At 40.4% G+C, this 27,979-nt stretch overlaps 1 long non-coding RNA gene and 1 pseudogene across 1 annotated transcript in view; one reads left to right on the forward strand and one right to left on the reverse strand.

Annotated features, from left to right (window-relative positions):
- The window catches only part of LOC141277553 (uncharacterized), a 445,745-nt gene extending 424,615 nt beyond the window's left edge, over positions 1–21,130 (reverse strand). Inside the window, exon 1 of the long non-coding RNA XR_012329126.1 lies at positions 21,006–21,130. This is a non-coding gene — a long non-coding RNA (uncharacterized lncRNA). The remainder of the gene's footprint in view (positions 1–21,005) is intronic.
- On the forward strand, positions 7,168–7,874 carry LOC109552466 (OCIA domain-containing protein 1 pseudogene; annotated as a pseudogene).
- Positions 21,131–27,979: the final 6,849 nt, after the last annotated feature.

A 27,979-nucleotide genomic window follows, 5' to 3' on the forward strand; every position in this document is an offset into this window, starting at 1 on the left:
GATTGTAATTAGGGAAGCAGTGTATGAGCAGATACATCAGTGAAAACCTTGCCTGTGCTTGCCTTCCCTCCAAGATACTCCGGACTCAGGTGAATGGCAAGGTCACATTGGGCTATTTTTATTTTTCATAAAAAATGATTTGGGTCTAGAGGCTGGGATAAAATAAATCACTGATCCAATTAAGTGGCAGACACAGGACTTACTAACATCTGAATGCTCCTTACCAAACGTGATTCAGCACAGATCTGCTGTTTTCACTGTCCCTGTTTTTTCCAGTTGATTTTAAGCTCTGCGTGACAGTAACAGAGGCTCCCTGCAGCTTTGGGATAGATAAAAGAATTGAACAAGCCCCTTGGCTTTGTCAAAAGGATCTGCACATGTCTTTTTCACTACAAACATAAGTGAAAACTCCTATCACAGTTATTCTTCATCCAATCTCCCAAAGAGGAGTTGCCGAGTTAGAAATCATCTCTGTTGCAATGTTCAAATCTATGGATGTGATCAAACCAGAATTGTGTCTTTTCATGCAAAAGTAAACAATAAAAGGGGCTCTACCCTGACCCTTGCTGTCTACCTTAACTCCTGCATCTGCAGGACCCATGGGTTAAAGCCTTCAGAGTCCTGGGCATTAGGTATAAGGTGTTCATGAGATCAGAAACTGAGGTTGTGGGAATGAGGTACAACCCAATGATATGCTTAAATTATGGACCTCAGCTATGACTTTAATATATTTCTCTGAAAGGTGCAATAATAGGGGTATCATTTTAGAACAGTGGAGTGCAACGGGAAGCACACTGTCAACTACCTCCTGGCTTTGTAGTAACTTGAATGTTACTGTAAAAAGTGACCCTTCACCTTTCCCAACCTCACCTTACAACCTCAGCAACATCACTTACCTATAACGCAGCTAAGAACCAGGAACAAAACAAAGAGGATATCTGAGCATCATATCCATGCATTTTAATGTGTGTGCTTCCCTTAAGGCGAACCTAGATAGGATTTGATTCAGAATCTATACACCTGTATTTTTCGTATAATTCTAACCAAGTTTGGATATCTCCGGTGCTACCAAAGATTAGGAACGTCATGTCAAATGCTAGACAGTGGATGTTCAAACAAAGACAAGAGAATACTTAGAGCAAGGGGACAGAGAGGAAAAAAAAACTAGGAAAAAGCTGACAAAATAATTCTCTGCAGTCTGGGAACATTTAGTGTTGGAGCAAATATTCTTATAGCCTGTAATAGGCCCTGAGGGTATCACTGGATACAGCACAGTGAGAAGATGAAAATCATAGCATGCACCCAGAGTCATAGAGAAAAGATGAAATTATATTCAGTATATTCTGCTTAAGGAGGCAAAGAAGTGTGCAATACACGTTAGAAAACGTTTTATCCAAAATGATTAACTTAAAATCATTGCGATGCAAAGAGTAACTTTTGAACTCCAGAAAACTCTACCATCCAGAAAGATCCTTTTTTAAGAGTTCCATGTGTTGTGGTTTCACTCTATATCATTCTGACCTTATCTTTTACAGCCTTGGTCACCTCTTGGTGAAAGATGATGATTTTGCATCTTACGCTCCTTTTTGCAGTGGAAAAATACATGTTCCTATTTTTGCCAAGTTTTACAACTCTTGGAAAGAAAGGGGGATCTTTATTTTTAATTGCATATTTTGTATGCTTCTAAGGAGTCATAAAGTGCCCTCATTCTTATATTAGCAGTAAATTTCCAATAAAAATTCTGGTGCAAATATAGATACCCCCCCTCCAAAGTAAAAGCAAATTACCCACAATGCATCTTTGCAGTAGAATGTTCATCCAATTAGATTGCAAGGCAATTGGTATGATTACTCATCTGTATACTCAGTACTTAGTTTCCATTTTGCCTGCAGCAACTGCAGCTTTGACAATTTATCTGACAGGTCCACAACATACATTTCTGAAAATGCCAAAGAAATGGAAGCTACCTGTATTTGTAAGGTATAGTTCAGAGATTTTGGAAAAGGGTGAGAATAATGGGCCCAGAGCAGAGGGAGAGAGAATTGAGATGGAGAGGAAATTGTATGGCTGAATTCTAAGAGCTACTATCGTGACTAAAAAAGTACCTCTAAGGGAGGGCAATACTGCAGGAAAGATTTAGGGGGAAAAATGATAAAGTCAAGATGGCAAAAGAAAGTTGGCATGAATTTCCCAGTAAGTAAAAAGGTCAGATTCCAGAGGAAGTAGCCAGTGCAAGCCAGATAAAGCAAATCTGATTCTTTTTTTTTTCTTTATTTAGACTTTGGTGGCAGGGGTGGGGAGGGGAATTAGAGAAGCAACAGGAGTAGTAGCCTTTGAGGGATCTCAGCCTTCAGTATTAAGGAGTCCAGACTAGGACAGTAGGTGAACTGCAGAAAGTGGTAAGTATGGACTGAGAGAAAAGGACCACTAAGGTAAACCTAGATACCAGAGGTATTACATAGCATGGTGGGAATCTTTTCCTACCACCCATCAACATTCAAATGCCCATGGGTATCCACTAGGCCTAAGTCTAAGCAAGAAGTCCTATGTGGGGAAGACATACAGAGGTCAGGGTTCTTTTTAAGGCTCTCTGGAGAGAAGTGTCTTAAGCCAAGATTCCAGGACAAGCCCTGGATTCAGTGACCCAGTTAAAACTTCATTGGTGAGAGTGACATCAGCAAATTGTCAGGGTAGGCAGCTCCAAACTCCTGTCCCTTCTCAGAAACATTGAAAACCAGCAGAAAGTCATAATCAACTTTGTCAGAAATCTGGAAAACAGTCAAAGATTTACAGAAACCAAGAATGCACTGAATCAAGGGAAAAAATCAACTTCCATATGGTAAGAAAGCTATGTGGCATTTTTACTGCCCTTGCTCCACCCCCTCCCTAGCTCAGCAGTGGTTTTGAAGACAGCAACTCCCATTTCTTGTGTGAGACCCTAATCCCTGGTTCTAGAGGGAGCAGAGCAGACCTTATCTGAGACTTATTATGTTTATCTGTTCTAAACTGTCTATGGGCTTCCTGAAAGGACTGATGCAAGGCACTCGTCTCTGTTTCACCTAACTCAGAAATCACTCAGGACAGTAAAATGGTGGACTTTGCCCCAAAACACTGTAAGGCAAATGAAAACCCTGCACACACCTGGGGCAAAAGATTGTAGTCTGAAAAACAATAGACTGCCTAAAGCCTGAAAGGATATTTGGGGAGAGAGATTTTTTTGGGAAGTAGGACATTCAAAAGCACCCATGTACACTGGGGAATCTAGAAAGCCATACACATTCCCAGAGTGGGACACACATTCAGAAAAGACCTAAGAAGACCCTAAGTTTTCACCTCTGGCTGATCTCTGAGCTCAGTGTAAGCAGGAAGTGAAGGCTAAGCCAGAGTTATAAACAGTCTAGCTAAGTTTTGAAAGAGTGTCCCAGCATAGAACCAATCTTCATAGACTGGGAAAGGTGGGTTTTTGGCTTTTTTAACTATTGGGGTGTGTGCCCCATGTGTGTGTATTCTGGAGTTAAAGGAAATCTCTGTCAAAACATTAGTTGAACACTAACTGAAGGAACAGAGACTTCACTGAACCCACATGACAAGGAATACAGTCTTTGCAAAAATAGTTTGGAAAAGTAATTAAACAAATGGACAACTACAGCCTTCCACAGTCAAAAAGAGCAAATCCTAGAGAAGGGGAATAATTTGGTTTCTTGAGATGCATAACATTATAATATTCAATGTCTAATTTTCAACAAAAAGTTACAGCATACACAAAGAAAGAGGAAAGTATGGCCCATTCACAGGAGAAAAGAAGTAGACAGAAACCACCTCTGAGGGAATCTATTGTTAAGAGAGAAAATCATAGTTCTAAGCTCCTACATTAAAAAAAAGAAAAACCTCAAATCAATAACATAAATTTATGCCTTAAAGAACTAGAGAAATAAGAGCAAAGTAAATGCCTATCTGGCAGAGAAAAGGAAATAATAATGATTAGAGTAGAGATAAACAAAATAGAGAACAGAAAAATAACAGAATCAAAGAGCCCAAAAGTTGGTTCTTTGAAAAGAAGAACAATATTGACAAACCTTTAGGTAGACTGACAAAGAAAAAGTTGAAATAATACAAAGAACTAAAATCAGAAATGAAAATGGGAACATTACTACCAACCTTACGGAAATAACAAGGATTATTAGAGAATGCCATGAACAACTATATCACAGCAAATAAAATGACCTGGATGAAATGGACAAATTCCTAGGAACTTACAAATTACCAAAACTGACTGAAGAAGAAATAGAAATTCTGAACAGTAAATATATTGAATTTCTAATAAAGCAAAACATCTCAGCAAAGAAAAATTCAGGACCTGATGGCTTCACTGGTGAACTCTGCCAAACATTTAGAGCATAATTAACACTAATTCAAACTTCTCAAAAAAAAAATAGGAGAAAGCTCCCTAACTCATTTTATGAGGCTAGCATTACTCTGATAAAGACATCACAAGAAAACTACAGAACAATATATCTTATGAATATACATTCAAATATCCTCACCAAAATACTAGCCAATTGAATACACAGCATATTAAAAGGATTATATACCATGACCAGGTGGGATTTATCCCAGAAATGCAAGAATGGTTCAACACAAGAAAATCCATCAGTGTAAACATAACTTAAAAGAAAGCAGGAGAAAAACCACATCATCATCTCAATTGATGCAGAAAAGCTAATAAAGAAATTAAGCAAAATGTCAGGATGCAAAATCGACATACACCAACAATGAAGAATCCAAAAAGGAAATTATTTAAATAACCCCATTTACCATATTGGTCAAGAGAATAAAATATCCAGGAATAAATTTACCCAAGGAGGTGAAAGACATATACTGAAAACTTTTTTTAAAAATGCTGAAAGAAATTAAAAGAAACCTCAATAAATGGGAAGACATTCTATACATTCTGTGTTCATGGTTTACAAGATTTAATATTGTTAATATGTCAGTTCTGCCTTAACGGGATATACAGATTCAGTGCAATCTCTATCAAAACTCCAGCAGCCTTTTTTTTTTTTTTTTTGCAGAAATGGAAAAGCCAATTCTCAAGTTCATGTGGATTTGCAAGGGGTCCTAAATAGCCAAAACAATCTTGAAAAGGAAGAACAAAGTTAGAGGACTCACACTTCTGATTTCAAAACTCCCTACAAATCTACAGTAATCAATACAGCATGTCACTGGCATAAGAGCTAACATACAAATCGATGGAATAGAATTAAGAGTCCAGAACAGACCATGTAGACTTCAAGATCAAGATGAAAGAATAGGAGGATGCTGGGCTCACCTCCCCTCACAAACACATGAAGATTACAATTATGTGTAGAGTGACTCTCGCTGAAATAGACCTGGCTAGCAGGCTGTCTTTTCTAAGCCAAGGCTGTGAAGAAAGATCCACATGGAGTCTGGTAGGAAGGGAGAAGTGATCTGGTCGGGGCCCACACCCCTAGTGGGGGACCCAGAAGAGGAAGGGATATCACGGACTCAAGGCTCCTCCCTGCAGAGCAAGAGATTCAAGCTATATATTGGGCAGCCCAGATTAGCCAGATAAAGAGTTCAAAACAATAGTAATAAGAATGCTAAATAGGGACCTTCCCTGGTAGCACAGTGGTTAAGAATCTGCCTGCCAATGCAGGGGACATGGGTTCAAGCTCTGGTCCGGGAACATCCTACATGCCATGGAGCAACTAAGCCCATGTGCCACAACTACTGAGCCTGTGTGCCACAACTACTGAAGTCCATGCGCCTACAGCCCGTGCTCCGCAACAAGAGAAGCCACCGCAATAAGAAGCCCACGCACCACAACGAAGAACAGCCCCTGTTCACGGCAACTAGAGAAAGCCTGCATGCAGCAACGAAGACCCAACGCAGCCAAAAATTTAAAAAAAAAGAAGAAGAATGCTAGATAGATGCTTACAGTGAGAATTTTAACAAAGAACTAGAAAATATAAAAATGAAACTGTCAGAGCTGAAGAATACAATAACTGAAAAGAAAAATACACAGGAGGGAATTAACAGATTAGATGATACAGAATAAAACGTGTGATATGAACGATAGAATAGTGGAAATCACCCAATCAGAAGGGCAAAAAGAAAAACAAATTTTGAAAAAATGAGAATAGTTTAAGGGATCTCTGAGACAACATCAAGTGTACTAACATTTGCATTATAGGGGTCCCAGAAGGAGAAGAGTGAAAGGGGTAGAAAATGTATTTGATGAAATTATGGCTGAAAACTTCTTGAACCAGATATCTAGGTACAGGAGACACAGTGAGTCTCAAACAAGATGAACCAAAAGAGACCCACACCAAGATATATCATCATTAAAATGGCAAAAGTTAAAGATAAAGAGAATTTTAAAGGCAGCAAGAGAAAAACAAAGACTCACATATAAGGGAACACCCCCTGATAAGGTTATCAGATGATTGTTCAGTAGAAATTTTGCAGGCCAGAATGTAGTGTCATATATATTTAAAGCACTGAAAAGAAAAAGCCTACAACCTAAGTTACTCTACACAGCAAGGTTATCATTCAGAATTGAAGGAAAGATAAATATACTAAACCTACCCTAAAAGTAATGTGATATATATAAAGCTATAAAGTCTCCACCAAAAAACTATTAGAATTAATAAATGAATTCAGTAAAGTTGCAAGGTACTCTATACACTAATAATAAACTATCAGAAAGAAAATGCAAGAAAACAATCCCATTTACAATCCCATCAAAAAGAATAAAATACCTAGCAATAAACTTAGCCAAGGAGGTAAAAGACCTATACTTCAAAAACTATAAGACATTGATGAAGGAAATGGAAGATGATACATATAAATGGAAGGATATCCCATGTTCATGGATTGGAAGAATTAATATTGTTAATACTATCCAAAGCGATTTCCTCCCATACATCACCAGTGCTTCTGGGTCATGGTCATTTTGAGCCTGTATCTGGGTGACTTCTAGGCGGTCGTGTCATTGACTGCTCCCCACCCCCCAACTCCGCTGTGGTCCTGCGTGTCTCCTGCCCTCCCATCCCCACTGAGCCCTCTCGGGTCCCCTCTGGGCCTTCTGCCCCTGGTCACCAAGGTTTGCTGTGCTCTCACCCACTGGTGTCATTTGGAGGAAAGATGAATGGGAGGGCTGATTTTCAAGAGACAAATGCAGAAGTTCCAAGACCAATTCCCCACATAAGGGCTGATTACATTCCAACAGAGGAAGAAAGAAGAGTCTTTGCAGAAGGCAATGATGAAAGCTTCTGGTCCAGATGAATCCTTTCAGGTCATCCCAAATATGGTTCCATTCCTAAACATATTTGCTTGCATCATGGGATACTTTGCTGGAAAGCTTTCCTATGTGAAAACTTGCCAAGAGAAGTTAAAGAATCTTGAGAATTCCCCTCTTGGAGAAGCTTTACGATCAGGACAGGCATGACGATCTCCACCAACTGGGCACTATTCTCAGAAGTCAAAATATGACTCAAACATGAGGGGTCATTTATCTTTTGTGACAACGCCAGCAGCAGACAACATAGAAAAAGAGATGCTTCCTCATTATGAGCCAACTCCATTCAGTGCTTCTATGAATGAATCTACTCCCACTGGTATTACTGATCATATTGCCCAAGTCAAAGTAAACAAATATGGAGATACCTGGGATGAGTGAAAAATTGCATCATTGGACCTACTGAAGAAGTTTCAATATCCAGCGTCATCTAGGTGGTCATGAACATCTGCATGCTTTGAGCTCAGCAGCAGTCTTCATAAACACATTTAAAACTAGAACCTGGGTTTTTGTGGTTTGGCTTATGAAGATGATGTTGTAAAAACTTAAATGTTAATGTAATATTGCGTGAATATATTCATTTGGGGGAACTCTCTGAATGATGGTAGTATACCACGATTGTACACAGTTTGTGAAATTGTTTTAAGTTACAGGGCAAGGATACTGTTATAAAACTATCAAGTGAGTGCAATGCTCTAGAATCTCTGTATCTGGAAATAAATGATACCTGCATGTTGAATTGGGGTGGGTGGGTGTAGCAATCATAATTTTAAATCTTAAACTTTATATCAAAAATTATTAAAAAGTCTTTCTCCAGTGTTTGCTGTATTCTCTTAATGTTTACGGTAAATAAAATATAAAGGAACATGCATTAAAAAATACTATCCAAAGCAATCTACAAAGTTAATGCAATCCCTAACAAAATACCCATGACATTTTTCACAGAACTAGAACAAATAATCCTAAAATTTGTATGAAACCACAGAAGACTGAAAATAGCCAAAGCAATCTTGAGAAAAAAAAGAACAAAGCTGGAGATATCATGCTCCCTGACTTCAAACTATACTACAAAGCCACAGTAATCAAAACAGTGTGGAACTGACACAAAAACAGACATAGATCAAGGAAACAAAATAGAGAGCTCAGAAATAACCCCCCTCACATATTATCAATTAATCTATGACAAAGGATGCAAAAATATACAATTGGGGAAAAGACAGTCTCTTCAATATGTACTGTTGAGAAAACTGGACAGCTACATATAATAGAATGAAATTAGAACATTTTCTCATACCATATACAAAAATAAACTCAAAATGCATTAAAGACCTAAATGTAAGACTGGAAACCATAAAATTCCTTGAATAAAACACAGGCAGTACACTCTTTGACATGTCTTATCGATATTTTTTGGATCTATTGCTTCAGGCAAAGGAAACAAAAGCAAAAATAAACAAATGGGACCTAATTATATTTAAAAGCATTGCACAGTGAAGGAAACCATCAAAAAAATAAAATGACAACCTACTAAACAAGAGAAGTTATTTCCCAATGATTTATCTGATAAAGAGTTAATATCCAAAATATATAAAGAGCACATACAACTCAATATTAAAAAACCAAACAATGCGATTAAAAAATGGACAAAAGACCTGAATAGACATTTTTTCCAAAGAAGACATACAGATAGCTAACAGGCACATGAAAAGATGCTCAACATCACTAATCATCAGGGAAAGGCAAATCAAAACCTCAATGAAATATCACCTCACACCTTTCAGAATGGCTATTATCAAAAAGAAAATAAATATAATAAATATTAGTGAGAAAGTAGAGAAAGGGAAAATTTAGTTCACTGTTGGGGGAATGTAAATTGGTACAGCCACTGTGGAAAACAGTATAAAGTTTCCTCAAGAAATTAAAAATAAAACTACAATATGATCCAGCAATTCCACTCCTGGGTATGTATCTGAAGAAAATGAAAACACTAATACAAAAAGATACATGCAATGCAATGTTCATAGCAGAATTATTTATAATAGCTAAGATGTGGAAGCAACCTAAGTGTCTATCAATAGGTGTATGGATAAAGAAGATGTGATTGATATATGATAAATACATACACACAAACATACAATGGAATATTACTCAGCCATAAAAAAGAATGAAAATTTGCCATTTCCAACATGTATGTACCTGTATCATGCTTAGTGAAGTAAGTCAGACAGAGAAAGACAAATATTGTGTTTCACTTACATGTGGAATCTAAAAAATAAAACAAATGAATATAACAAAACAGAAACAGACTCATAGATACAGAGAACAAACTAGTGGTTACCAGTGGGAGAGTGGTGAGGGGAGGGTCATGATAGGGGAAGGGGATTATGAGGTACAAACTACTAGGTATAAAATAAATAAGATACAAGGATATAATATACAGCAAAGGGGATATAGCCAATATTCTATAATAACTTTAAATAGAATATAATCTATAAAAATAATGAACTACTGTGTTGTATACCTGAAACTAATATAACATTGTAAATCAACTATACTTCAATAAAAACTGCAAAAAATGCAAATTAAAAACATATTGTACTACTTCATGGATAAAGTAAGTATCTTGCAGCAATACAATTCCATTTATACCTTGGCCCTGTTTTGTGCTATTATTATCATATGTTACATAGTACTGTCATTACTGATACATGTTATAACCCTTCACAATAAATTGTTTGTTTTAATTATCAAACATGAATAAATAAATAAACCATCTATGGCCAACTGATTTTTGACATGATGTCAAGACCATTCAATGGAAAAAGAATAGTCTCTTCGACAAATGGTGCTGGGACAGCTAGATATCCACATGCAAAAGAATGAAACTGGATCCTTATTTCACACCATATATAGAAATTAACTCAACATAGATCAACAATCTAAATATAAGAGCTAAAACCATAAAAATTCATAGAAGAAATAATATGGGTAGATCTTCATGACCTTGACTTTCACAAAGATTTTTAGATATTATACAAAAAATATAAGCAACAAAAGAAAAAATGGATAAACTGGATTTCATCAAAATTAAAGACTTATGTCATCAAAGGCCATTATCAAAAAGTGGACAAGATAACCTACAAAATTAGAGAAAGTGTTTGCAAATCATATACCAAATAAGAGTTTGTATCCAGAATATATAGAGAACTATTGCAAGTCAACAAGAAAAAGATAAAAACCCAATTTAAAATGAGCAAAGGACTTGAATATACATTTCTCCAAAGAAGATAAACAAACGGACAACAAGCACATGAAAAGATGCTTAACATCATTAGTCATTAGGGAAACGAAATTCAAAACCACAATAAGGAACTTCACAGCCATTAGGATACCTCATAATATAAAAAGGAGAATCAGAAGTGTTGGCAAATGTGGAGAAATTGGAACTCTTGTACACTGTTGATGAGAATGTAAAATGTTTCAGCCATTTTGGAAAATAGTTTGGTGTTTCCTCTAAAAGTTAAACAGAGAACAGAATGGCTATATAAACCTACATTCCATCCTTAGGTATATACCTAAAATAATCGAAAACAGGTCCCAAAGCAAGTATATGTACACACATGTTCATAACAGCACTAGTCACAACAGTCAAAAGGTGTTAACAGCCCAAATGTCCACCAACGGAATTTATGGATAAAGAAATTGTGGTATATACATACAATGGAATATCACTTGTCCATAGAAAAGCAATGAAGTACTAATAAATGCTACAGTGTGGATGAACCTTGAAAACATTATGCTATGTGAAAGAAGCCAGACAAAAATAAGGTCACATATTTTATGATTCCATTTGTATGAAATATCCAGAATACGTAAATCCATTGAGACAGAACGCAGACTGGTATTTGCCAGGGGCTGGGGTGGAGGTGGCAGCGTGCAAATGACGAGAAATTGCTTTACGGATTAGGGGTTTTACTCTGTAGTGATGGAAATGTTTCAGAACTAGGTAGAAGTGTTAGTTGCCCAACATTGAGAATGTGTTAAATGCCACTGAATTGCTCACATTAAAATGGTTAATTTTATGTTATGTGAATTGTACCTCAATAAATTATTTTTTTAAAACTTTGCTGGTGCCCAGTATGTGTTTTAAATGTTAATCTTCTAAATAGTTTAACCCTATTAACATAATTAAGAATATACAAGCTTCAGAAAACTGAAAACAAAATTAGTCAATTAGCAGATGCAGGAATTGGAAACAGGAGGTTAGAGGAAATGCTTGTAGTTAAAATGACAATAAAAATGCCATCGACTTTTTGTAGCCAAGATGACACACCCAGGTGCCTGTCCTTGACTTGACTAGAGGCAGGAGAGGTATATCCAGACCTTTCATTCAGGGCAGGGGCAGGAAGAAACAGGAAATAATCCTTCAAGTCCATGTCAGGAAGCTGTGCTTTCTGCATTTTTTTTCTTTCTGAAAAAGGTGGTAGATTGTGTTCATTCGACTGCAGGGAAAACTTCAGAGATGGGGAGCCAGGACTGAGAGATAATTGAGCAAGACTGAGATTTCTCAGCTTGCCTAGATACTTGTAGAAGGCAATAACTGTGTTTTAAATGAAGGTTGAGTATTATAGTAGAATAGACCTTGGACTTTATTTATTTATTTAGCTGCACTGGGTCTTTGTTGCTGTACGTGGGCTTTCTCTAGTTGCAGCGAGCGGGGGCTACTCTTCGTTGCGGTGTGCGGGCTTCTTATTTGTGGTGGCTTCTCTTGTTGCAGAGCACAGGCTCTAGGCACACAAGCTTCAGTAGTTATGGCACGTGGGCTCAGTAGTTGCGGTGCACAGGCTCTAGGGCTTGTGGGCTTCAGTAGTTGTGGCACACGGGCTTTGTTGCTCCGCAGCATGTGGGATCTTCCCGGACCAGGGCTTGAACCCGTGTCCCCTGCATGGGCAGGCGGATTCTTAACCACTGTGCCACCAGGGAAGTCCAAGACCTTGGATTTTAGAGTGAAATAGACCTGAGTTCAAATCCCAACTCTGCCCCTTAATAGCCATGTGACCTCATGTTATTTACTTAGCCATTTCAAACCACGGTTTTCCTTTCTCTTAAATGTGAATATATAACTCTGAAAGATTATTGTGAAGATTAAGTGAGGTAGATACAAAGTACCCAGCACATGCCAGCACACAGTAGATACTTGATGCTAGTTATTTTTTTTCAATCAAATTACAGATGACTTCTCCCTCCCACTTCACTCCCCCTCCAAAAAAAGTAATTAGAGTTGGTTGATGAAGAAGGATAATAAACCAAACCTTCAATTACAAAAGATACCAAAACAACTATACCAGGTGATGAAGACGAGTATTCAAAGCAATGCTTTTTCACCTGGTAAAACATCCTGCATGAGGAGGGATAAAAGCTTATTCCTCGCAGAGAGATCAGCAGAATGACAGAAAGGATGCTGAACAATTTCATCCCAGAATCCTTGCCCTTTCTATTGGCCCCATAAGAAACCAAAGGTATCCACATCCCATGAGCAAAAGGAAGCTCAGCTGGGGAATGAATAACAATGAAATCATTTGAACAAGAAGAGTAATGGTTTTCTTATCCTCCTCAGGAGGTTCTAGGGTTCAGAATGCTATAGTGACTAATAAGAATGTGGGTATAGGGCTTCCCTGGTGGCGCAGTGGTTGAGAGTCCGCCTGCCAATGCAGGGGACACGGGTTCGTTCCCCGGTCCGGGAAGATCCCACATGCCGCGGAGCAGCTGGGCCCGTGAGCCATGGCCGCTGAGCCTGCGTGTCTGGAGCCTGTGCTCCGCAATGGGAGAGGCCACAACAGTGAGAGGCCCGCATACCGCAAAAAAAAAAAAAACAGAATGTGGGTATAGATCCATACAGATGTTTGTTCAATGCCCAGATCTCACTAGCTATGGACCTTAGGCAAGTCACTTTCCTTCTGAGAATTGGAATTCTCACTTATAATGAATAATACTTACCTTGTAGGGTTGTTATGTGTATTATGCAAGATAAATACATGTAAAGTGCTTAGCACAATGCCAAGCACATAGTCAACAACTCATAAATGTTCATTCCCTCCCTCTTCCTATTACATAAAATTCTACCCTATTTTACAGAAAGGGACTCCTTTTAAAGCTGAGACTGTCATGAAAATGAATCATTATTCTACATTTCTTTTCATTCAAATTACCATTTAAGGGTCCCCTACATTACATTATGTAGGCTCCTATCAATATGGCTCAATTTAAAAGTTGAAAGATAAGAGGCTTTTGTCAGTGGAAAATACAAATTAAAAGTTAGAAACACTGAGTTTAGCCCTAGCTTTTCTGCTAACTAGCACACCATCTTTCTGGGCCTGTTCCCATATAGTGAATGGAGGAGTGTGGGCTCGACTATCCCTTCCAGTTTTAAACTTACATGAAACTAATCACTAAAGCTGAAGGACAAGTCACAGCCTTTGCTAGTAAGAAGAGTCATGGACATTAGGCTATTTGAGAGACTTCAAGAGGTCAACTAGTTTATTTAATGTTAGAATGACTTAAGCCCAGCACCTAGGATGGAGATTCTATATAATTCCTTGTTGGCATTTTCTTAAATATTTATTTATTTAGGCTGCGCTGGGTCTTAGTTGTGGCATGCAAGATCTTCGTTGCCGTGTGCAGGATCTTCCTTGCTGCATGCGGGCTCTTTAGTTGCAGCATACAGGATCTTTAGTTACAGCATGCATGTGGGATATAGTTCCCTGACCAGGGATCGAACCTGGGCCCCCTGCATTGGGAGCACGGAGTCTTAGCCACTGGACCACCAGGGAAGTCCCCCTTGTTGGCATTTTCTAAGGTTTATTCTCTCTGAGAGTAAGCCTCTGATTTTATATGTATAGAATAATTAGACTATGCAAGTAACATGAGTATACAGTAGTCACTATATTGATACAATGAATCAACCTATATTCAGAGATACGATGATGAATTCTTTGGTATGGAATATTTTTAAAGTAATCATAAAAGGGGACCTAGAAAAGAGAATTTTGTTATTTGGTCTGAAATATCAACATAGTCTACTTTCAGGGCTGAGGGCATTTTCTCCTATTTTCAAAGCAACTTAGTTAAGCTTTGATCCCTTTGCTTTGAAAGATGAAACATAACAAAAAACTTCACATATGTGTATACGTGTGGTACATACACATACATACACTCCTCTTCTCCTAAAGGAAATAAGATCTATCTACCTCTCAAATTACATCAGTTAGATGTGAGTCCAAGGAGCCTTGAATTGTCGTTACCTAGTAAATCAAGCAATCTATGAATACTACCACGGGTAGAGCTTCTAGGAGGCCAAAACTTAGGGAAGCTTATTTAAAGGGCAGATTCAAAGTCTCAAGGTTAAGGACAGAGTGTGGTAGCTTACTGAGTCCATCTCCCTAGTCCAAGAAATAGGCAAAAACTTCTTCAGACTACTGAACAGAAGACCAAATGCCTCCAGGGGAGTTCATGCTCCTCTTTGGCCTACATATCTTAATGTAGCACCTTCTCTCCACAGACAATGTGAAATCTAGAGACCCAATGACGTACATGATCACTGCCCTCAAGATGCTTGCAGTCCAGCCAAGACTCCACATGTGCACATAGAAACATACACTACAGAGGCTGGAAAGGTTCTTTAGCGGTCATACAGTTCAGTGGTTTTCACACTCTTTCATAGAGCTTTCAAGGGTTCCACAGAAGGGCCTCAAACTGACATTAAGAAGGACCATAGGGGGATTTTTTGCACACAGAAGGCTCTAGATCCACAGGCTTATTTTTTTGAAAGAAACTCCCTTTTTTGTCTCAATGTTGTATATTGGAGTTCTACAGATTTTATTAGTAGAAAGGGTTTCATAAGTAAAAGAAAGACTGAAAACCACAGCTCGGATCCAAATTTTTCATTTCAAAGATGAAGAAATGGAGGTCCAGATGCATCCAGCAATCCGTCCAAGGTTTTGCTGCAAGTGTTTAGCCAAGTCATGAAGTACTGAAGAGAGGAGAATACATTTTGCCTTGCGGTATTTCTGCTGTTGCTAAATGCCAAATAAGTGCTGGAGAAAAATTATGTGGGTGGGCACAATCACAGGGGCCTGTGGTACATATGGGGCTGCTTCCTAAGGGAGGTTGGACTTAAACTGGGTTATGGCCTTTGGGGAGGGTTTCATGAGTTGGAAGGAGGAGGGCATCCTGGCAGAGGTACAGTCGTGAGTAAAGGTGAAGGGACACGGATGCATCAGGAATGTTTTTCCAGCCATTCCTTGTGGACCTATGTCTCCTACTCAGAAAACTTTTTTATTCCTATTCTGACAGAATCTTTTCCTATTGGTCCTTTCATACTGGCATCAGTACTGGAGGATTCAGCTTTGATATGAGCCCTAATAAGCTGCCGTTTCGACAATTGGCACGATCAGCTAATTCTTGCTTTTATCTCCAACAGCAAGCTCGGAAATAAAATATCAAATCTTAGCCCATATACTGATATACCATAATTTACAGGGCTTTTTGATTATGTGTGGCTAGACTTTTTTCATAATATCTGGGTACCCATTTCCTGCACGTAATTCTGTTGAATTGTCATGGTCACAAAAACCATTCTTCCTAGGAGACATTGTATCTCTATTTCTATTTAAAGGACACAAAACAAAGCAAGGGATTCACGTTGCCTTTGGTATAATTAGCATCAGAAAAGATTATAACCAATTGTTCTTGGTTAAAAGTAAAAAAATATATTGGGAGTTGATATTATTGCTCAGTAACAATGATTGAGTTGCTTGACTTTTTATAGCATAACCATGGCATCGGTATGCACTGAGCATTCATTAGAACAACCTATAGTATAGGTGTAGGGTGCGTGTTCATTACAACAGTTTATCTCACTATAAAATGGGAGTAATACAAGGGAGATGACGTATTGAAAGTCACGCCACAAATAAATTATTTGAATCAGGATTACAACTTCGGTCTCTTAATTCTTAATAAGGCTTCCTTTCTCCAAAATCACCCTGATTTGAAATATTTTCTCAAGTATGATAATACTGCTTGAAATTTTCTTCCATCTTTTCTCTTGTTCTTCATGGAGCAGCCAATGTGGAAGGGCAGATATATTAGTCAGGGTTCTCCAGAGAAAGAAACACAGTAAGATAATTAAGGGTGTGTGTGTGTGTGTGTGTGTGTGTGTGTGTGTGTGTGTAGAGGGGGAGAGGGGGAGAGGGGAGGGGGGAAGAGGGAGGAGGGGGGAGAGAGAGAGAGAGAGAGACGGGAGAGAGACAGGAGAGAGACGGGAGAGAGACGGGAGAGAGACGGGAGAGAGACGGGAGAGAGACGGGAGAGAGACGGGAGAGAGACGGGAGAGAGACGGGAGAGAGACGGGAGAGAGAGGGAGGTTATGAGAAATTGGGTCACATAATTATAGAGCCTGAGAAGTTCCAACATCTGCAGGATGGGTCAGCAAGGTGGAAACCTAGGAAAGCCAATGGTATAGTTCCAATCCAAGTCCAAAGGCCTGAGAACCAGAAGAGCCAATGTTTAAGTTCTGGTCCAAAAGCTGGGCAGTCTTGAGACACAAGAAGAGCCAACGTTTCAGTTTAAGTCTAAAGGCAGGTAAAGGCCTACGTCCTGCTCAAGTAGTTGGGCAGGAGGGGTTCTCTCCTCCTCAGGGGAGGGTCAGCCTTTTTATTCTGTTCAGGCCTTCGACGGATTGGATGAGGGCCACTCACATTAGGGAAGACAATCTGCTTTACTCAGTCTACCGATTCAAATGTTAATCTCATTCAAAAATACCCTTACGGATACACTCAGAATAATATTTGACCAAATACCTGGGCACCCGTGGTCCAGTCAAGTTGACACAAAATTAACCATCACAGCAGGGATGGGGGAAACTCTTACCTCATCTGGGGAAATAGGACTTGGGGATTCATCAGTTCCTTTCTGCTCAGAGATGGACCAGCATCTCCAATAAAGGAGGGTTCATTTTTTTAAGAACTTCTAGATTGAATGACGTTTCCGAGACCAGAATTCCTATGGAAGAGATTTCTAGAGATTGAGGAAACCATGTCCCTAGGTCTTTAAATAGGGGGAAGATGTCAAATCACTAGTTGAAACTGCCCTCACTCCCTTTGCAAATTATCTTTTATTCGGACTGGTCCTACCTTGCATTTTCCCCTCTGTTGGAGCTTAGGCAGGGTTTGGGGTATCAAGGGTTATCAGGCAAAGGAGCCATGATCTACAGAAAAACATGGAACTATAGCTGTAGATTAAGGTAGATTGTAGAACCAAAATATAGGGACACGTCAAGAAAATAGTCCACTTCCAGGGAGTTTACGGAAACTGAAGGTCAGAATAAAATAACAGAGCGGAGCCAGGAAAGTAATCAACAGAAGAGTCCAGAAGCTAGATGGCAAGGCAAGTCCAAGGAAGGAGTCAGAATAGGAGAGGCTGACACAAGGATCCAGAGACAAGAAGAAACCAGACAACTTCTGTCTCTGACAGGAAACCTTTTAGACTTTTTCACAGGAGCCTAGGACCTGCTCACCAGGATCTGGCCGTTCTAGTACCAATATGGCCATATGTCACAGAACCAGGATCCTTGTCAGAAGCGCCTGCCAAGGACTGTGAGAAACCCACCAGAGGCTGGAGGTTGGGAACAGGTTTCAGGGACAGGTAGGAGAACTGCAAAGACAAGGCCAAGAAGAAAGAAGATAGTAAAGAATTTTTAAGTATCTAAGTCCTGTTTGTAACAAATCTTCCTCAGCCCCCAAGGATGGGTTTCATGGAGGGCTTCACTGTGTTGAAATCAGACTACACAAATGGTAGAAAATGCTAGTCTTGCTGTTGGTAAATTTCATCGTTAATGTTGCTCCAGTGAAATATTACTTCCAGTAAATCCCATGGCAATTAACACTTTTTTCTCTTTTCCTGAAAACTTGAGCCAAGTTGGAAAGCCTTACCAACCTAATTTCTTTTTGTGGTTATAATTTTGGGACTACCATAAACTTCTCTTTCTCTCATCCCCATGCCTTTTCTAGATTCCACAGTCCCACTCCATGACAATTACAATACAAAGTAATATATAGGTATTGGTTACAATGTCCTATCTTGAATGATGAATGAGAGTACTTATTCATTCATTCAACACATGTATTGAGTTCCTACTACGTGCCAGCTATTTTTCTATGCACTAGATATACAGCAGTGAGAAAACCACACAAAAATCCCCTTTCTCATAAAGCTTGTTTTCTGTGAGATTCCTAACGTGCTTTTGGGAGAGCCTGGTAAGTAGGACTTTCGATCTTTCCTCATACACACGTGAAGAATCAGCTTTTCACTGTAACCAGAAGTTCTTTCTTCTCTGCCTGCACTTTAATGGTTTAATGGAGCATCTGAGTCTTAGAAAATTATTTCTATTCTCCATCAAATATGACTGAGGACTGGGATAAATGGAAATCTGAGTGTGGCTTAGAACATCCAATTCTTACAGTATAAATACAGTATCTTCCCTCACTAATTTCTTGGACTTCTATCTACTCCAAAATGTACACCTAAGCTCTATTCATCAAGCTCCTGGGCCTCGTGAAGCCAGACCCCTGAGGTCCATCATTCAGAATCTACAAATATTTATTGAATAGTCATTAAGTTCCAGGCATGCTCACATAATTATTTCACTTATTCCTCACAACAACCCTATGGGAGATGCAGAATAGGTATTCCTAACCTTCGTAGACTTCAGTTTTCCCAGCAAGATGTGTCAATGACTTACGCAAGGTCAATAAGTTAGTAAGTAGTTCTTTAAAATATGAAAATCATTCTTTTGACTCCATGGCCCTTGTCCCCTAGTGTCCTTATGGGGGACTCTTTTTCTTTATTAATCATCCTATGTGCATGAAACATGGTCACAAGCACAGCATATGCAGTAGCCTTGGTCCTTGGAGCAGGTATATTCAATCATCTTGACTCTTCAGTAGCTCATATTCCCTTTAGATTCCACATCTGCATGGAGGCACCAAGAGGGGACAGGAGGATAGTGGTGGTAGTGAAAGATTCATTCAATAGCATATGACTGAGAGTCTGCACTTCTATCCCTACTCAGTTTGGAATTGGGAACCCTGAGGTCTGGGCAGTTTCACAGTACAGATGAATGCAAAAACATTAATGCAAAAAAAGATGAATGCAAAAATTCATTCATATCTGTATGAGTGGTGACATTTATGAATATTCTACTTTACCATTGGTTGGTGGAGAACCTTCAGTTTTGACTTGCCTATAAGGAGTTAATTAGATAGAAGCACCTATACTGATCACCTGGAGGTTTTTCGGTATTGTTTTTTGTTTGTTTTCTTCTTATTGTTTTTTACCTGCCTATCACCTTTGCTGTGTGGGTTGGCACAGCGGACACCCTTTAATATTGCAGATCCAAAGGGTTTCTTGAATTCACTAAGTCAGTTCTCATTTATATGTAAGGATGGGACAGACAGGAGAACAAGAGAAAGCGAGACGTGACATAATTCCCCACAGACCATTAGAATCAATACTTTGTTTCTAGCCCAGCTCCTACTAGTCCTTTCCTTAAAGCTTCAAACAAAAAGAAAGTAAACTGATTTTCTGCCAGTTCCTTCTATCCTCTTGTGACCCTGTGGTGGAGATGGTAATAGGGAGGATAAAGACTGCGAAGACCTGAAGCCAATGGAAGTCATCAAGCAAGTAGCCCAAAGCATCAGGCAACTAGATAAACATCCCCTGGAGAGTTGAGAATTGACTGCTGTTACGAGTGGGAAAAGTCAGCTGCAGTCAGGTTACTGATTATTTTGCAGTAGAAAAATTATCCTCAGTGCCTGAACCCCTGGAAACATGAACAATGAGAAGGAAACATTTTCAATAAATAACCTAAGCTGATTTGACAGGGATCTGAATCGGGCTCCAGCCCAAATCCAAAGGTAAGAAATAAAGGAGGCAGCTGTACCTTTAAATTCAGTCCTTGACAAAGTCCCAAGAGACTCCATTTTTATTTTTTTCTGCCTCTGCAAAAGTAATACTTGCTCATCTCATCACATTGATAGTGTACTGTCAGCACTGGAGGAACAAATGGTATGTGTGAATTTTTAAAATTTGGGCCTAAGAATGTCACTCAGGTAATGTTCCTTTGAGATCCCAGGGGTTTTACATTCCCTTCTGTGTTCCTTATCAGATCCTTTGGCTGGGGGCAGGGGAAGGAGCTGAACAGAGGACTTTGAGGCTCAAAGGTTATTTCCATCCGAAGCTGTCAAGACTGTTTGCCCTCAATGGCCCAGAGCCTCTACATCCCTCCCCTTAAAAGTCTGCTCTCAAATAATTCCATCATCACTGTACTTTGTTCTGAATGAGAAATAGTCACTTCTTTGCCCAAATTCCTCATCTCTTAAACAATTGGTTTAAAGAAAAATATACATCTGAAAATCAGGAAATTTAGCACAATTCATAACATTAACAACCAGTACATTCAGTGTTAGATATGAATGAGAGGAGGACTGCATTGTTAAATACAAAGTAAACTTATTTATCTAAAACCCAAAAAATACAAGTGTTTTTAGGCTGTCAGTTGTTTCAGAATACAGGTAATCACGGGAAAAGGGAGAAAGTTAGTTTGGAGGAGAGGTTTTAATCTTACCGGATTTCAAATGTTCCATCTGCCAGCCCTTCCGACAGTCAACAGATTTTACGGAGGGGACATGAGGTAGCTGCAGTGACGGCTCCCAAAAGGCTTCCACTCTCTGGGCCTCTGTATCCTCAACTGTAAAACAGGAGGGTTATTTTATATTATCTTCAACACGCCTTCCAGTGCCGACATTTCCTGATTTCAGAGTCCCTTCCACAGGTCCTGTGGCCACTTCCTAAATAGGCCTTCTCCAGCTCTAAAGGCATTGGCTTCTTCTGTAAACTCAAAGTTTCTGCTCACAATTTTATTCTCACTGAAGCAGCGGAGGATCTTGTCTGAGGTCTTGCGGTAGGCAGAATTCTAAGATGGGCTCCCAAGATTCCCCACTGGTGCATACACACCTTCCCCCAATTATTCAATAAAACACTAATCTATCAGTAGGTACTGCTGTGAAGGTATTGCAGATGTAATTAAGGTCCCAAATCAGCTGACCTTAAGATAGGATGATTATCTGGGTAGTGCTGACTTAATTGCATGAGCCCTTTAAAAGCAGCCTTTTCTCTGGCTGATGAGAAAGAAGAGAGATATGCTCCAGCTGGCTTGGAAGAAAGCAAACATTCATCTTGTGAATTGCCTTTGGGGGCTACATGGCAAAGAACTGTGGGCAGCCTCTAGGAACTGAGAGCAGCCCCCAACCAGCAACACCCAGAAGAAAACCAAATTCTTCCAACAACCTGAATGGAATTACAAGAGGCCCTTAGCCCAGATGAGAAATGGCAGCCCTGACTGGATACCTTGATTTCAGTGCAGTGAGACCCTGAGCAGAGGATCCAACCATGCTGTGCCCAGGCTTTTGGCCCACAAAAACTGTTGCCTAATAAGCTTATGTTGTTTTAAGCCATTAAGTTCGTAGTAAGTTTTAATACAGCAGTACAACACTAATACAAGTTCTTTTAGCCACATAGTCTTGGCTCCTGTTGACCTCTCCATTAATTTTTTTGCTTTAAATTTCCCTTAGCTTGTGAATTATTTCCTCTTCTTCACATCACTTTCTCTGAACAGACGTGAGCAGGATTTACAGATAATAAATCTGTAAGTGGAGCAACATTACATCACTTAGCCACAGCCACAACTTCCTGTCATCAGTGAAATTAAAGACATGAAATCCAGTAATGTGAATTAAATACCTGGTCATCCGGAGGAATGGAAAAATAAATCCAAGATGATTCCACGCATCTAGCTAAAGTTCCGGGGTTCAATGCAAATCCAGATACAAGATCAATTCCTTCATTTGGTTATTTAGAAATATCTAGGGAGCACTACTCTGTGGCAGGCAATGGGGATTCCATGATAAGCAAGACAGACAAGGCATCTGCCCTCATGGACCTGACAGTCCAGTGCAGGGTGGTCCAACAGAAGTATTATGTGAGCCACATTTGTCATCTTAAATTTTCTAGTATCCACCTTTAGAAGAGCAGATAAAAAACAGATGAAATTAATTTTAATATATTTTATTTGACCCAAGGTATCCAAAATATGATTTCCACATGTAATCAATATACAGAATTATTAATGTTTGTATTTTACACTTACAACATATCTCATTCCAGACTAGCCACATTTCAAGTGCTCAGTAAGCACATGTGGCTCATGGCTACTGTACTGGACAGCACATCTACTTGATACTATGATGCACAGTGATAACTTGTTAGGCTGTGGAAACGTGAAGGCAAGGCATTGAACTTAGATTGGGAAAGGGAGAAAACAAGGGAGACAATCATGTTAACCAGGTGAATGGTGGGTACAAGGGTGTTCCAGGATGAGGGGCTAGCATAAGCAAAGAACAGGCAGTGTGAGAAGAATGAGTTTGCTCAAAGGCCAGAGAGAGGAAAGTGGACCATTCCCAGAGAACTGCAGGTATTTCAGACACTGCTGGAGTGTGGACAGGGAAAGAAGAAAGGCCCATGGAATTAGGCTCACTGTCTACTGATCCACTCTGTCAGCTCTGCCTCTCCCTACTTAGGGTCACTCATAAGCAAATCCTGCCCAGTCCTTTCTCTGCTTGGAATTGTTACTCTCTAAACCCCTTTTCCCAAGAGTATCTTACACGTCAGACCCTGTTAAATAGTCAGCTTCATTCGGCCATAGTGTTAACAGCAATCACCCAAGGAAAAGTCTATCCTGGGGCGCCAAAATACTGGTTTTACAGTGCCCCAGACATTTAGGTCATGTTGCCAACCGCTGTGGGCTTCTCTGCTTGCCCCAGAAGTCTCTCTTTTCTTCCATAAAAGTAATGATAATGATAACAACAGGTGACATGTATTAAGTCCTTATAATGTGCCAAGCTAAGTGCTTTACATGGATTACTTCTTAACTCTCACAACAACTCTCTATATTAGGCTCTTTTTGTTATCCCTTGTTTAAAGGTAAGAACTGAGGCTTAGAGTGGTGAAGTGATTTGTTCAAGGTAATACAGCTAATAGAATGTACAGTTGGGATTTAAATCCAAGGAGTCTGAATTTAGAGGGTCGACAAGCTGTAGTACATCTTCACCTCCCTCTCCACACACACACAGACACACACGCACATGCACACACAGCAAAAGCTTAGCCCTGAGAAGTACATGGTTAGGTTGGACCAAGCTCTCAAAATGGTGAGCTGGTGGTCATTCTGAGGGAAGGGACCTGCGAGGATGTGGAGCCAGGAAGAGAAAAGGTATCAGGATTGAGCCTCCAACCCTGAATTCTGAGTACCCCTAGCTAGGCCAGCAGTTATGCCCACTCATCCCTACTCTGGGCTGTGCAAGAGAATATTTAGTAAGAAAGACTGAATATCTAATAAAGTTGTTATTGTTGGGGGAGACACATGCGTGCACACACACACACTCCAACCTCCCAGAGGTGCTTCCCTGCAAGGTATAATCTAATTGGTGTCTCGAGGCTGTTGGACTAATTTGTCGCCTCTGTTCTTGTCTCTGATCCAGGAGAGAAGAGGGAATGGATGGCAAATGCGGGAGCTGTGTTGCCAGTCATTCTGAGCCAACAGAGTGACTAACCAATTCCCTCCCAACCTCATCATCCCTAGCTAGCTATCCACCCCTCCCCCATCTTTGTGGCAAATAATTAAGCTTGTAAGCACTGGGCAGTGTTAGCTAAAGCTGACTGAGATATTCAAAAACAACCCAAAACATTCTTCTTTCTGGTCTGCTGCCCTGGATTAGGAATGGCTTATGATTTGTTTTGTTCTGCTTTCTTGCTGCCTGTGATCTCTAATTTACCCTCATGCTTTAACAATGAACCTGTTTCTCTTTAAATGGTAGAAGACAGTTCTAACCATGGCAGGTGGAGATGGAGGCAACTGAATCAAGATAAACAACCTAATGATTTAACTCTTTCCTCAGCTGCTAGCTGCCTCGCATTACCCAAGAGTACATGTGCTCCTTTGTCTTTCACTTGTCTTTGCAAGCGGACACTTGGTAACTTTGGTGTCGCGCTCCCCAACACAGCTGTGTGGGTGTGCACACGCTTACAGTGCTGGAAAATTATCATGGAGATTGAGGGTAAAGAAAAAATCACACATCACAACTGTCTGGTAAGGGGTACTAGATGAAGAGAATTGTGTCACTTCCCTGAACACCAATGGTCTGCAGCACCCACACCACGGGGGATCTTAGAAATCCAGATTCCCAGGGGGCACCCCGCTGCTACACAATCAGAATCTCTGGGAGTGAGGTCAGAAGTCTGTGGGACTCAGTAACTCTGATGCCCACTCACTAATGTTTCAGAACCACTCCTTTACTGAATCCCTTCTGAAACTCTGCTTAAAAAGGCAAGAAGGCCGAGTGAAGGGAAAAGTGGCTTTGGTTTTAACAGAGGTTCTCAGCCTTAGATGCACATTAGAATCATCTGGAGAGCTCTAAAGTTACTGAAGGCTGGACCCTGGCTGCAGAGGTTTGAACTCAGATGGTCTGATGTAGGGCCCAGGCAACATAATGTTTTAAAAGTTATCCGGATGATTCTAATGTACAACCAGGGCTGAGAACCACCATTTACAGAAATATATGGTAGACTGTCACCTGGAGGACTTTCCCTTTTCAGTTCTCTCCTGGTCAATGCCCTGGTTTGGAGCCAGGATGGCTCCTGTGTAATGGGGACGTATTACCAGTTTGTAGGCAAGGAAGCTAATGCACATTGAGTGCTGTTATGCGTCAAGCACTACAATAGGCATTAGGCCCACACAGCCCAGAGCAGGTAAATCCCCTGGGAACAACCACCGGCAAACATCCAAGGGGAAGAATTAAGATAAAGAGATGATTAGTTCACAGGACCAGACAGAGAGGTGCTGGTCATAGTCATTCAAGGAATAAATGAACAAAAGAAGTAGGAGGCTCCAGGCACGTATCTGGATTAGGTTAGGCACATTCCAGCTTAGATGCAGAAGGCTAGACTAAATGACCTCATATTTCTTTCCAACTTCTTCCACAACGCTCTGAAAAAGGATAAGGGCAGATATGATTTGGAAGTTGTTCCTGCACGTTCAAAATGATGGAGAAAACTGAGGTCTGATGTCCAAAACCATTCTCAACTAAAACTTTGAGATGACCCTTAGAGAGGAACCAAGTCAAGCATTATCATACCCATTTTATAGACTAGAACAGTGGTTCTCGATCTGTGGCCCCTAAAACTTATTAGAAATGTAATTCTAGTCTTAGTAAATGAGAAACTCTAGGGGTGGGGCCCTGCAATCTGTGTTGTAACAAGCTCTCCAGGTAACCCTGTTGCAGGCTCAAGTTTGAGAAGCACAGCTCTAGTGAGTTCGTTCAACTGATCCTCAAAGGAAGAGTCGACTTTTCCTTTTTATCACATCAATAAGTATTCACCAAGGAGCTTGCCTATCTAGCCCTCAATCACCCCCTTCTCAGAACTGCGCTGGAAAATGCTGAGGTGCAGGGCTGCGATGAGAGCTGGCATTGTGGCTGGGAGGATACACTGGAGACTGGGCTTCTAAACCCTGATGTGTGCTTGCAGTGTGACCCCACGGAAACCAACTAACGTCTCTGACTCAAAATCTGGCACACGTCAGGTGCTCGATAAATATTTATCTGGGTACCTGTAAACCAAGGGTAATAGTGCTGGAGGAGGCAGGGTACTGTGAAGTCAGACATATCTGAGTTTGGGTCCTGGCTCTGCCTTTAAACTAGCCTCTTGACCTGGAGCAAAGCACTTCCCACTTTAGCCTCGGATTTCTCAGCTATGAAATGGAGGAGAGGGATTCTGATTACAAGCTCTCCAAGGGCTCTGTTGACATCTAAAATATTTTGTTTAAAGATCTGCACTTCGATATTGAGAGCGTTTAGTGACCCAGACAGTTTCTGTAAAGATACAACCATACAAACACAAACTCTTCTGTAGCCTCTATATGCTGATCAATTTCCAGTACCCAGTAAATGACTACTTCTACCAACACTACCACTGCTACTATAGGAGGTGGTTTACTCATTAATATGGGGCAAGCAACCACCTGATTAAACATTACCCCAACCCACTTATCGCTTTCCATTGTCTGCGTAGTACACAGCGGTCTCTCATTGTGGCAGGAAGCTGCTTGGAGTAGCTGGGAGACATGCGCAAATGACTGGGGAAGCCACTGAGCTCATTAGGCTTGCAGGGCTGGGTGAACCCCTCAATGGCCCTTAAACATTAGAAGGTGAAAAATATAACAAAGGGTCAAGGAAAACATCATAGGAAGGAAGGAAAATAGTGAAAAGAGCTAGGGCAGTGGGAAGAAGCTGGCCAGGGATGCGAATCCCTGCTCCACAGTAGCTGTGTGGACTTAGGCCACTTAACATCTCTGAGCCACAGACTCATGTGTGAAAGGGAGACCATAACACCGGCTTCATAAAGTTGTTCTCCTCACTAAATACGACAATGCAATATAAAATAAAAAGTTTTAAAAAAATAGGACAATGGACTATGTAAAGCACCCAGTTTCGAACCCAACACAATCTTAAGTGCTCAGTCAATGAGTGGGGATATTATTATCCTGATTTACCTTTGCATGTGAAATTCAAGGGAGTTGTGAGATCCTGGCAGCCTGCAACTTAATCAAACAAAATAACGGGTTTGACAAGTACCTGCTACATACAGAGCTCTGTACCAGGTACTGTGAGGCATAGCCCAGAAATGGCAGGCGGAATCATACAAAATTGCAACATTTGACCATTTAACCAATAAACCCACCAAAGTTATATGATTCAACCTAATATACGAGCCTGTGCCTCATTTCATGGAAGGTCTGATACTGTGGAGAAATGACTGATTTGCACAGGAAAACAACAGCAATCCCCCAATGTTTAAGCAAGTGCTAAATTGAATATAATGTAAAATGAGCTTTTCCTGGCTGAGTGACCTACTGAGATCCCCATACTTTCTGAGTTGCTTTTTCAAAATACTACCTTCCTTTTTTTTCAAAATACCACCCACCTGGCCCTGCTCCCTTCCTTCCAGCCAGCTCATGGATAGGAGGCCAGTGGCACACTCAACCCTCCCTGGAGGAGCCTGGCATGTTGAAGGAGCTCAGCACAGCCAAAGGGAGGCCGACGTGCGGAACAGAATGCTCCTTGAGATTCCACGAGCCTCCGACCGACGGCAACGGGCTGTTTCATAGAGCTGATCTCTGTCATCATGACACCTGCAACCCTTTCATTATAAAAATATATGCATATCCCACAGGGCCCTACCACTTCCACCTTCCTTGAGTGGCTGCTGGGTTTTACACCCACCAGATTAGATACATTCTGACTTGTTCAGACACCGGTAGTTTAGGTCCCTTGGTCCCGGAAGCCAAGGGGATTAACGGCCGCTGAATCAAAGGAGAAATTGGAGGCACCTTCCCAGGTGGAGGTTTCCCAAAGGCAGCCTCATCTCAGCTGATGTTAGAATCAGACTCATCGTTTTCCCCCCACTGCCTCCTTAGACGGAGCCTGT

The sequence above is a fragment of the Tursiops truncatus genome, chromosome X, assembly GCF_011762595.2.
Source record: "Tursiops truncatus isolate mTurTru1 chromosome X, mTurTru1.mat.Y, whole genome shotgun sequence".
Taxonomy (NCBI): Eukaryota; Metazoa; Chordata; class Mammalia; order Artiodactyla; family Delphinidae; genus Tursiops; species Tursiops truncatus.